This window comes from Neolamprologus multifasciatus, chromosome 15, assembly GCF_963576455.1.
Source record: "Neolamprologus multifasciatus chromosome 15, fNeoMul1.2, whole genome shotgun sequence".
In the NCBI taxonomy this organism is placed as follows: domain Eukaryota; kingdom Metazoa; phylum Chordata; class Actinopteri; order Cichliformes; family Cichlidae; genus Neolamprologus; species Neolamprologus multifasciatus.
In genome coordinates this window covers 29747993-29760586 of record NC_140453.1, presented here as the reverse complement: position 1 = coordinate 29760586, position 12594 = coordinate 29747993, and the positions used below count along the sequence as shown (strand labels likewise).

The following is a 12594-nucleotide window of genomic DNA, read 5'->3' as shown; positions in this document are numbered from 1 at the left end:
TACTGCTAATGAGATAAAGCTGTGTGATGGCTACAGTAATAATTGCCATTATTTGGAATCACTGTGAAATATTAATGTGGATGTCAAGTAAAGAGTTCTCTGCTACTCGTCGTGTCTTGTGCCAGCTGGGTTTAATTGTATGCCTGGGAGGTCACTTCATTCAAACAGATGGCATCTTTACAGTGGTTTGTTAAAAACATGCCCCGGGCTATAAACTGTGTGGGAAATTAACACCAGTCACCAGCCAAATCCTGTTCTTATTTGGCTGTGGTCAAACCTCTTTTGAATATAATCAACCATTATGAAGATTGAAACGGTCGCTGCTCGGGTAGCACAGTGTCTGGATGATTGGTAATGTTGCCTCACAGTGTTGGACTAGGCTTCATTTCCTGCATCGTTTGTGTGTTTCTATGTTTCCCTATGACTTCAGCAGTCCCTGTGCTCTAGCTGGAAAAAAAAACGGCAGCATCAGGTGGATCGAAAATCTAAACTGCACACGCGTGAATCTGTGTGACTTAATCCAGTGATGGATTAACAAGTAACACACTGAGTGTGCTTACACAGCTGATTTTTAGGGTTCAGTGGTTATGTGTTGCACTGAGCATGAGCTTATCGTGGTTGTGAGAAACTTGTACCTCTACATGGATGCTGGACACTGTATGTGTGTTTTTAAATTGCATTGTTTTTTCTGTATTGCTTTTATTTATTTATCTTTTTTCAGCACTTTGTTTGAAAGCACTTTATAAATAAAGTTATTATTATTATTATGTAATCACCTATTATACATTTCGGAACATTTTCTGCCTGTAAAGAAAGACGGTGGTTGAAATGGTGAGAAACTGAATACACTATAAGAAACCGTCCATACAGAGATTAAAAGAAACCTGGCAGGGTTTCGCTTTGATGTATCAGTTGAAGATACATGTTTCCATTCAGATTGTCTGAGCTGAATATTCATTTATCAACCTGCACTGTTGTTACTAACGAATCCTTTAGCATCTGTACTTCTACATGTGTCTTAGTTTCAGTGTCCCAGCTATCTAAATGTTGTGCACCATGTCTGTGCACTAAGGACAGAAACTTCCTTGGGTCATGCAGCCTTACAACTTTTGAAAACCAGTTCTAGATGAGAACTGGACTTGTGACATGTCATCAGCCGCAGACCAAGTACTGTTCCAATTCATAGTACGCATCAAGCCAAGTATGCTAAAAATTCCAGAATGTGTTCTCGCTCCTCCCGTTTTATCAAGCACGCATCGATGGTGACTTATGTCAACTTGGTGCAGCCAAATATCCCAGAATGCATTTCATCCAAAACTCAGCCGCGGCAATGGCGGAGGAAAGTGGCTAAAAAGTTTGAAATATTCCTCTTTCTGGGTCACAAAATAAACTTTTAAGATATTTTCAGGCGAGAATGTAGCTGTGTAAGCTTCAAATATCTGCTCTAATCAAGACATCACATATTTGCAAAAGCGCTCAGATGTTTTCGGAGACGTCTGTTACCCACCAGCTCGATAGCTGACCGGGAGGTCAATGTTCACCAGGGCCGGCGAGAACAGCGGACTCCCGGCACATCGTTTTCAACACCCCCGGTCTTTCGCTACTCAGGTTAAACATGATATAATATAAGTCACTTAGGTAACTTCTAAATGTTAATGTTTGGTTTTTTCAGTGTTTTATTAGTTCCTGAGCAAATCTGTCTGGCTAAGATTCAATTTAAGCTTCATAACTGGACCATTTTATTTAATATTGAAGTCTTACTTGGAGAGCTGTCAGTTTTGAATTTCACCTGTTCTGATTTAAACAGCTGACTCTGAATTAAATAAGAACATTATAAATATTTAAATTCGGGAGTTAACATTTTCACCGGGAGCAAATTCAGCATGTTAATACACGGAGAGGCTGCTCCAAGAATTCTGATTATATTTTAAATATTTGTTCATTTCTCTTCCAAACCCCAGCAGCTGTCTATTGTAAGTTTTGAGTGTTTACTAAAATAAAAATAAAAGCATTCTAACATCTCACCTGTTTGTTTTTATTCAGCCATACATGTATACTATTTTTATTAAGAGAGAGATTAAGCTTGTGATTCTGTCACATAGTGATTGTGCTTATTATGAAACAGATGATGCTTAAAAGCGAATTTCTCCAAAGTGCTTAAGATACTTTTTTAAAATATCTTTTTTTCTTTAAAAAAATCTGCTACATCTTTCCATTGCAAATATTAATCACAGCTAAATTAAGAGGGAATGGCAGTAAAAACTCCAGAGCGGAGATGTCATCGAGCACACCGCCGTGCCCTTTGTAGAACGATCGTGCTGTGTTCGTGTACTTGAGAATTGAGAAGCGGCCAATATGTAAATAGACTCTAACATTTGCTGTATGTAGCTGTTCTCAACTACGACAATATGACATTAAAATAATGTTTTTTTACTGTCACAAGAAGTCGTGTCTTACTCATATGTTCTGCCTGACTCTGCTTGGAGCAGCTGCTTGTTGCAAACACACACTCCCATTAGCGAAGCTACAGAGTGCCCTCTGGTGGACAAATAATGTAACATCAGCACTCGTGACATTGTTGAAGGGTGTTTCTTTTGTCTCTTCTTTACTTCTTACATTTTCATTCATCATAGGATCAAGTACTCTCATCATCTCATACAATGGCTAAATCCAATTTGACTGTCAAATTTAAGATTTGATAGCAGCCATGAAGCCTGGGTGCTTTAATGTCCACACAAGTTTATCATGGCTACAGTCTGAATGTCAACAAAACTAGAATAGGATTAAAAACCTGGATGCTAGACAAACTATTTCAGCCACTCATGATTCTCTCAAGTAAAAAGGAGAGTTTGTAGAAGCTGAACTTTGAGCAGTGATGATTACTAATGGCCTGACAGTTTTTCATCTCCACAAGAGGTTCTGTGATACATGTGAAGGGTTCTGAGGCAATTAACAAGACGCTGTGATTGTTTTTCTGTGACCAACTTGTTTTTTTACTTTTTACTTTTTAATTTAATTTTAATTTTTCATTCTTACTATTGTTGAATGACATTACATCTTGAGGGTCTTTTGGTTGACAAAGTACTGAGAAGAAAATTAGGGGTGCCAGACCCTTAAGTCTAAAAGGTGAAGAGTCACTGAAATATGTTTTCTATGACAAATGCTATGTGTTGCATTTTGGACAACGCCGACTTACATATAATAATGCATACATTGGAAATAAATTGATATGATTTTCAGCATAGCAAAGATAGCAAGATTAATAAGTGTGAAATATAGTGATGTATATCATAGTTTGCCATAAAAACACGTTTGCCCACTTCCTGATTTCTCTTTTTTTTTGCATATTTATCACACTTACATGTTTCAGATCATCAAGCAAATTAAATATTAGATAAGATAAACTGAGTAAATGCAAAATGCAGTTTGTTAATGATGATTTATTAAGATGAAAAAGTGAAAAAGTAATTGCACCCTGATAATTGGCCAGTCTTGACAAAAAGAACTGCAATCAAGCATTTGCGATATTTTTTTATATCATTTGCAAAAATGATTTTAATCCAGCCAAACTGGAGGCTTTTCAAGCATGAAAGGCTCGTTTAAAGTCACACCAAAGAATTTCATTTGGATAAATAAGGACAAAACGGACTTTCTTTTTATGAACTGGTGTTAGTTTCACACCAGATGTAACGAGAAGCAAACAAACAGTTCAACTCTCCTCAGCCTGCAGAACATTTTCCCAGACGTCTTGTGGATTCAAGATGTTCTTTTTGTTCAGCAGTGGTTTTTGCCTTGGAAATTGCCCAGTTTTGCCCAGTCTTTCTTAATGTTAATTCATCAACACTGACCTTGAATCAGGCAACTGAGTCCTGCAGTTCTTTAGATATTGTTTAGTGCCACCCTGGATGAGTTTTTGATGTGCTCATAGAGTGATTTTGGTAGTCTAACCACTGCTGGGGAGGCAGGTCGGTTTATTTTTGAGATCTTTTACCTCAATTAATTTTTCATATAAGTTTTATTTGACTCTTGAGTCAATAGGTCACACAGGGCAGGTAGATTTGGATAGCATTTTGCCCTTAAATGAAATGATCATTTGAAAACTGTGTTTTATATTTTCTTGCATTATCTTTGTCTAATGTTAACATTTGTTTGATGATCTGAAACATGTAAGTGTGACAAATATGCAAAAAACTAAGAAATCAGGCAAGGGGGGCAAATACTTATTCGTGGCACATAAATCATAAGAAACATAAACTAGTGATACTACATCTACAGTGCACCGTCTTGTGGCGTCTCCACTGCATTTCATAAAGAGATCAACAGTAGCCTCTAGTGGTGAGAACACACAGAAAAGTCCATTTCCTATCGACCAGTGTTTACCGTCCTCACACTCTCCTGTAGGAGCGCTGAGCACAAGCACACGGGCTAGCTTGCAAAGCGACCTTATTGATCCCATCAGCAGCCTCTGGACAAATTAGAATGAGGAAACAATCTGATCGCCTTGCTTGATCCCTCAGTAGTCGTCACTGTCAGCCTCTTGGTCTGCCTGCGGAAACCACGCGGCATTGATCCTGGGACGAACGGAGACTAAAGTGAGCTCAGCAGAGAGCGAGGGAGAGCAACAACAAAGAGTCAGGGTGATAAAGTGAAGCAAGCTGTGCTGTTGACAGTCTTCCCCCACCTCCCAGTGGTGTACCGGCTCTCTGTACAGTAGGCAGGGAATACCGTCTCCATAGGAGCAGCAGACCTCTGTGTCACGTGAACCCTCAGGAACAACGGTGGAGCTGACAAGCACATATGATGCAACTAAACTAACATACAAGCAGAAAGTGCACAAATCTCTAATGCAGGTATTTTAAAAAATGAAAATGATACACAGTCCCCAGGCAAAAGCCGTGTTGTTGCTCTTAATTATCCTGCACAGTATTGCAGGGTTATTTATTCCTAATTTGAAGAAGAATTATTGTAGAGGTTTTTGTGTTTTTAATCAAGATTTATAATAATTATTTTTCAGATATGACAGACATTATAAATTACACTTAAAAAAAATAGCTACTGTAATAAAACATGCTTCAACCTCAAACAACAAAAAAACCAAGATACACATGCACATAAATATATATGTTGGTAACTATGTCACTGATTAGATGATTTCATTTCCCCTCCTTGTATCTTATGGGAAAAATGTCGACACAGATTTTTCTATCTAGGCTTGTTTTTGCGACCATATAAGGTCACAGGTGAGACGTTTCAGCGGCACACTGATGGATGATCCAGCAAAAAGAGGCCTGCTGTTGTTTTACTCGTTTGTTTCACTGGTAGCGGTGGCTATAAACCACGAGATGGCCTGATTTCACCTGAACTCACTTGAAGCTGAGGATTTAGTGTTATTTAACAGTAACTTAAAAAAAACATTATTTTGTGACAATCATCCTGTCAGTCATTTTAGTCAGTCTACAATGTAAAATATATCATAGGATTTAAAAAAAAAAAAAAGTTCAGCTTTTAAATTTTATAACATAAAATATAAAACACCATTTAGAAAAATTTTGATTTAGCCTTTTCTACAAAAAAAATACATTTCAAGTCCATAACAACCATATTTGTTACCAAAAACACCAACTCCCTTTAATCACAGAAGTCTTAGGCGACCTCTTCTGTAAATGCACCCTCAGAAAATGGCAGCAGCTGCATTTCTTTAACAGCCACAGGCCCCCTGTAAGTTGTTAATCCGCTCCTCAGATTTCTATTTAAAGGACTCTGTAATGAATAGAAACACCAACAAAATCTGGTTTGGAGGTTTTCATAACTATTTGTCACATTTGTCATATTCATAGATACTGACAGCATTATAAGTAGGGGAGACCGGGGATAGTTGTAACGTGGGTCAGTTGTAACACTTCCAATTTCTCCAATCAGGGCTAAGTTTCAAATGATGTGACTCATCCTGTGCATGCCCAATTCAGTTCTGCTATCACATGTGAAAAATCAGCACATTTTGTCAAACACAGACAATTTAACACGAAAAAAAGTCATTTGTATGCCAAAAAGTAAGTTTTTCTACTTTATTTCAATTTCTAACAGCATTATCTGCTTTGCAGTTAAACTCATCAAACTTAAATTATGTTATTTGTATGTCTATGGGGATATATTCTGTGTAGGTCTTTAGTGCTAATGTTTTAGCCGTTGGCTGTAATGTTAGCTAGTTCATGGCTATAGGAGTCTGGGTCAGTTGTAACAATAATGCAGATGTTACAACTTACCACACTATTACTTTAACTTATATTAAACAAGTTGGGGCAACGACATCAGCGGAAAGAGGTTCACTGGTCGCTTTTGTATATGCGGTTAATGCCATTGGCAACACAATTCCTCCACTGTTTGTGTTCCCGCACATACATTATGCAGACCACTGTGTCAGAGATGGACCAGTAGGAAGTACTGGTAGTGGAAATAAATCAGGATGGGTGCAAGAAACAGATTTCCTCATCTTTCTGAAGCACTTTGCAAACCACACCAAGGTAAGCCGTGATAAAAAGTAATGGAATTGCGATGCTGGTGAACAACTAGATTTTTTCAGCTTCATTGTTATGTTCAAAATTGGTGCAAGAGTTGTAGGTTATAATGCCCACTGAGCCAATGAGGCCAAACTCAAGGAAGACCAACCAAAATTAATGAAATATTCAGTTGCAGAAAATTCCTTAATTTGTCGTTTTTTGGGGGGTTGGAATATGTTCAAAATCTAGATTTCTGCATTCTGTCACACACACACACACACACACACACACACACACACACACACACACACACACACAGCTACATAAATGGCTCTAAGTGCATTCATGTGTTGAATAAACAAAGATTACATGTTAATGTTTTGTTAGTACCCTTATTTCATTGTGTTACATTTCACCCCAGGATATGTTACAACTAACCCAGACTATGGGGTTAATCGTAACATTTCACTCTTTGTGTTTGAGACCATACCATGCAATGGGTAATTGTGCTGCAGAGAAAATAGCTGCACTATTTAATAGCCGAGACATGTAAATACTTTGCATTACATTTTGAATCCACTACCTTAAAAGAGCTCCAATTTACAGACAGAAATGTCAAAAATGTTACAACTATCCCCAGTCTCCCCTACAAATTACTATTTGTCCCTACATATAATCGTAATAAAGTGGAGTTTCCACTTAATCCTCTGCTGCAGTAGCACATTTTCACCAACAGGGTGCGCCAAAGAGCCATCTGAGAATTTGCAGTGCTATGACTGCAGACCTGGTAGAGATGCTTAGCTCATGCACTTTCCCTCCCTGCCACATGACACAGAAAGGCTTCATTGTAGCGACTCAGCTCTTCATGCTGCTCAACAAATGCATATCTGTCTTTCAGGGCATTGTTATGCACAATCTCACCCTTATTATCCAGCACAGGTGGTAAATGTGTAGTCATACTACTACACACCGTGGTCTCCCCACACAGGCAAAGTGGAAAAGTAAAGGAAAACAGTTGAGTCCTTGACCCATACAGTGGCTCTGTTTGGCTGTGGGGGCATTTTGCTGGTATGGTTTGCAGAACGTGCAATACAGGATGATATTGTCTCAGTATTTTAAGATGACAGCAAATCACTCTTTAAAACAACCTCTTTTATACCAAAAACGAATCCACAAAGACCACGTAAATAGTCTGAAAGTAGTGAGTCAAAGGAAAGGCAGAGCTTAAGCAGAAGACTGTGTTTGTACATGACAAGGTTGTGTCACGCCTATTACACAAGTCCCGTCAACAACTAGTGGTACATCCCAGAGGGACTTGTTTTATATTCCTCCAGCCTAACATGAAACTACATCAGCAGAAATCAAATACAGAATCAATAGAAAGTCCTGGGGAAATACCATTTAGCCTTGTGTTATACTGAAAGAGCAGGATTTCCAGACAGAAGTTCTTCTATGTACATAACAGTATGCCCGCCATTACGGCAGCATTGGGACCCGAGGGGATGTACGAGCATTCAGAAGAAGGCACTGGCTAAGAATGGAGTCACGTTGTACTATTACAGCATGGCTCCATCACAGATAAAATGCAAATGTAAACAAAGAATTTAAGCAGAAAACTGTGAGTGGCATTTTCTAACCCCAATTCTTGCTCTTTCTGCAAAATTGTCAACAGTTTCCATCTATTTAGAAACAATTTGCCGACTTCATTTGAACTTTTTTGCAAACCTGGTCTCACCCAGTAAAATATATTTTTGCAAAGGGATGCTCTTCTACTTTATAATGCTACAGCAGAGTCGTGTTTAACATTTCACATCTTACCCAATATCACATTTACTTAACTTCTTACTTGATTCACACTTCTTGTAATCGTGCTGGATAAGTAAGAAGTGAAACTGGACACTTTCAAAAGGAAATAACAGTATTACACATAGTCATGTGAAAAAGAAACATTTCACAGGACTCTATGCAGTCCTCTGCAAACTAATTACACCCTTGCTGCTTCCATAGGAATTAAGAGGGTAAGCAGCAGCCAGATGCTGCTAATTAATTTAATTTGATTAATTGATTAACTGTGACCACAGCTATAAATATAGATCTTTAAATCAGATGTTTTGGTAGTTTGATAGTCTGAAGCATTCAGGCATGCTAACACAAAGCCAAAGTGTTCCCACGAGTGGACCTCGCAGCAAAAATACCCGAAGTTTAGAGCACACAACGTTCAGAAGAAGTGCAGAAAAGACAAGGGCTACATCTCAGATTCTACTGGCCCCATTTATCATGTTAAATGTTAAAATTCATGACAGTACAATTAGAAACAATTAGAAACAAGTATGGCGTCTTTGAAACGGTTACCAGGAGAAAGTCTTTTCTCTCTAAAACATGGCAGCACAGCTTAATCAGAATCAGAATCAGAATACTTTATTAATCCCGAAGGAAATTCGGGTTACAGCAGGCAGCACGCTAATGGCGCATGCCAAGTTTGCAAAGTTGGATCTGAACAAACAATAAAGCTTCTGCAACAAAGTCTTTTAGGTAGACCATCCAAAAATGGAGATGTGCCATGATGCACAGCACCATGTTTGGAGAAAATCAAACACAGTGTATCAGGCGCAAACACTTCAAGCATGGTGGTGGAGGGATCATGATTTGGTTTGTTTGCAGCCAAAACCACCAACAACCATGAGCTCCTCTATATGCCAAAGTATTCCAGAGTCAAATGTGAGGCCATCTATTAAACAGCTGCACCTTACATACAATTCGTTCACGCAACAGGACAATAATCCCAAACATACAAGCGAATCTGCAACAGAATGACTGAAAATTTTAAAAAAGAAAAAAAAGAATCAAGGTGTCGCAATGGCCCAGTCAAAGAGATTTGCCGACTGACATGGTGTAATAAGACCTCAAGAGAACTGAATAAGGTCTCTTCAAGAAATGAATGTCCAAACTTCAATGATTTTGAAGCAACTTTTGAAAGAGTTGTTGTGTATGTGTGTGATGTTTTGTGTGTTTCTCCCTTCCTCCCCTCCCTGTGTTTATTGTTTTGTTACAGGACGATCGGGAAGCTTGGGCACCGAGGGCAGCTCATCCTGGAAGCGTTCCCGCGCTGGAGCTTGCCACACCTGCAGCTCATCAGCTGCTGCCAGGTGTAGCTGATTACAGTCTGCACCAGCGTTGAGCTTCAGTCGACAGTGGATCGTTGAGTTCGACTCATTAGTGCAGCCACGGCTTTCTATTTTTGAAAACCTCTTTACCGAAAGGTACCTAGTCATTGTTTGTGTTTTGGAATTTTTTCACTAGGAGTCGAGAGCGGGGTGTTGCACGGGAGCAGAGCCACAGCGGGGGATCGGAGTTCGTTGTCGTCACGATTCACGGCATGCACTTTTGCACTGTGAGGAATTCGGGAGGAATCATCTTGGGAGCCACACTGCTGGAGCTTGCACATTTATTGTTCACTGTAAATAAATGAACTGCCTTTTTAGAGTTAAGCGTTTGGGTCCTCTCCTTACCTCAGACGTGACAGATATACAGAAAACAATTAATTCAATTCAATGACTTAAGTAGCTGCAGCTAAAATGGCTCTGCAAGCTATTAAATGATGGGGTGTACTTAGGTTTCCATTTCGTTTTTCACATGACTGTAAAAATAATCCCCTGATAATATCAAGTTAGTGCTGCTAAAGGTTGTTCTGCAGGCTACTGAATCGTGGGATGTGAATTTGTAATTTGTAATTTTTACTCCATATATTTTCAAACTTTATAGAATTTCAAGAGTTTTGATGTGTTTAATAGTTTTGCCACGTTTTGAGAACACGTTGGAAGGATTCAATAAACGTTGCTCATGTGAAAAACTGTAAGAGTGACACTGCATATTTTAACGGTGAAAACCAGGAAGTATAATAAAATAAACATAGCATAATTACATTTATTTAGTTAACTATGTGACCACTGACACCTCATTGTCTGCCCAAAAATAATGAGGGCTAAATTTGTGGCCAATTCTCACAGGAAAGCAGAGCGCTTTGAATTGCAGTGGATCTAAAATTAGCTCCAACCAGTGACCCAACACTGACTTCACGCCTTCCTCAACATATGAAGAGGAACAAGTGTGGGAGCTGTCAGCCCACAGGGTACTGAAATACATCAACAGTTAAATGTTAAGCATAACTTCATCAGAAATAATGTATGCTAACTTGTCAAATGTTACATTAAAATCAACACCTTGGAAAGGAAATTAACTGAATACATTAACTGCAATCTACAAGCTTTATCTACATAAAATGGGACAGCGTGAAAAAACATGGACAGTGTGGACAGTGCTCAGTCCACAGTTGCACAAAGCTCTGAATGAAAAGTGATTTACAAACAGAAAAAGGGCAGAAAGCCTTTGGCTTAATGAAATCTTTTGCTTACTATGCAAAGCAGTTTGCACAGAGCACAGGGGACATAGTAAAAAAAAAACCATCAGCATACGCCTGTAGTTTGTAAAAATGTGAACCTCTCTTCAATGATACTAGCATTTGTGGAATGGTTGAAGTAAGGTTAAATTTCTCACACAAAACCTTTACTCAAATGTAATAAAGTATATTACTACTACACATCACAAGATGTATGAAAATAAGAGATTAAACATATCATATTTATATTTATGTCAAAAACCGTGTGTCTGGCATATGGCCTACAGGCAGGATGACATTCAGAACATGTTAAGCTTGTTATTAACATGTAATCCATCTGCGCGGATGGGAATGGTCACTAGCAGGGTGCCCTGTCGGCATGTGGTCTGCAAGTGGCACACTCGACTGCAAAAAGCACAGAATCAATCCAGTCTTCAAGCTCCGTATTCATCATATAATTAAAGCTTCTCATTGCTCACCCATAAAATAGGGGTTCTTGCAAAGCTGGTCTGAACTAAAACGCTTTGCTGCACAAGATTAAAAGGGGGGATCTATGCATGTCACAGCAAAGTAGTCAATATGGTATCTTCCAGATCAGTGGTGGGATTATAGGCCATCCCCCCCTCTTTTTTAAAATATCTTCCTCGTATTTAAAGATTAGCACCAAATACGATTACTTACAATCTCGCGTGTAATATATCGGCTTTTCAAGAAAACTGCTTGTGCTCGCAAATGAAATGTCACATAGCCTGAGCAGGTGTTTTCCTGCCATGAATGAGTTGCTAGCAAGCAGTAGCTAACGCTAGGCTGCTATTGCATAGGTCAGGTGGAAGAATCAAAGCACAAGGAAACAATCTGGCAGTGTGACCATCCAGTTAACTTTCAGCGTCACTGCAACGTTTACAGTGTAGTCGAATGAGAGCATTTTTATTCAATTTTGTAACATAAAAACAAATAATATATTCCCTAATGACACAATTACTCAAAGACAACATAATGACCCCCAGGCTATTCTACAGCTAGCTTAGCTGTAATGCTTAGCGAAGAATGCACAGGCGAAAGCAAAGTAGCCCCTCAACGTTACCTTATTTATTCCGAGCGCTGGCAGTGTAGCTTCGACACAGCCGACACAGCCACCGTTTGGAGAAGTCTTTGCAGAAGCCCTCCAGTCACTGGACTGTTTACAAGACTTTAACAGTGCCTGCTTCGTGTTACCGCCACTAAACAACAAGCAGACGTTGGCTGACAGACAACAAAAATCTGTATATTGTAGTGCTCTTGTGTGCTAGGAGTGCTGGAGCGAGTCCATGGGCAAAACCATTCGTTGTGTAAGAGTGGGGGGGAAGCCTGAAGGAAGTGCTGAAGTTTGCATTCGCGATCCGACATTTAGCACCCTGAGCGGCGTATATGTTAAGTCAGCACATATTATATTTATCTACTAAGTAGCTGTGAAGGAAGGGAAAAGCGATACCACTTCTGCGAATGAGATTTCGTACATCTTCAGGTCGTTGTTTAGTGTAGGTACAGCTCTTCCTCCTCAACTCACTGATACAAACACAGAGCAGCTACCTAGCAACTGTGTCGCTGACCATGGTGCTAAAAACAACCCTGCATTTAATGGGCGCGTCCCGCTCCGAGTTCACTAACGTGTCCAAAACTACAGCCAAATGTGCCACATTTTAAGACTCGTGGGGAAGAACC

The 12594-nt window shown here is 39.3% G+C and overlaps 1 protein-coding gene across 1 annotated transcript in view; it reads right to left on the bottom strand.

Annotated features, from left to right (window-relative positions):
- Positions 1 to 12547, bottom strand: part of ttll7 (tubulin tyrosine ligase-like family, member 7) — a 91599-nt gene extending 79052 nt beyond the window's left edge. The window contains 1 exon segment of the mRNA XM_085132035.1: positions 11978 to 12547. The gene's annotated coding sequence lies outside the window, so the exon portion shown is untranslated.
- Between the last annotated feature and the right edge of the window lie 47 nt (positions 12548 to 12594).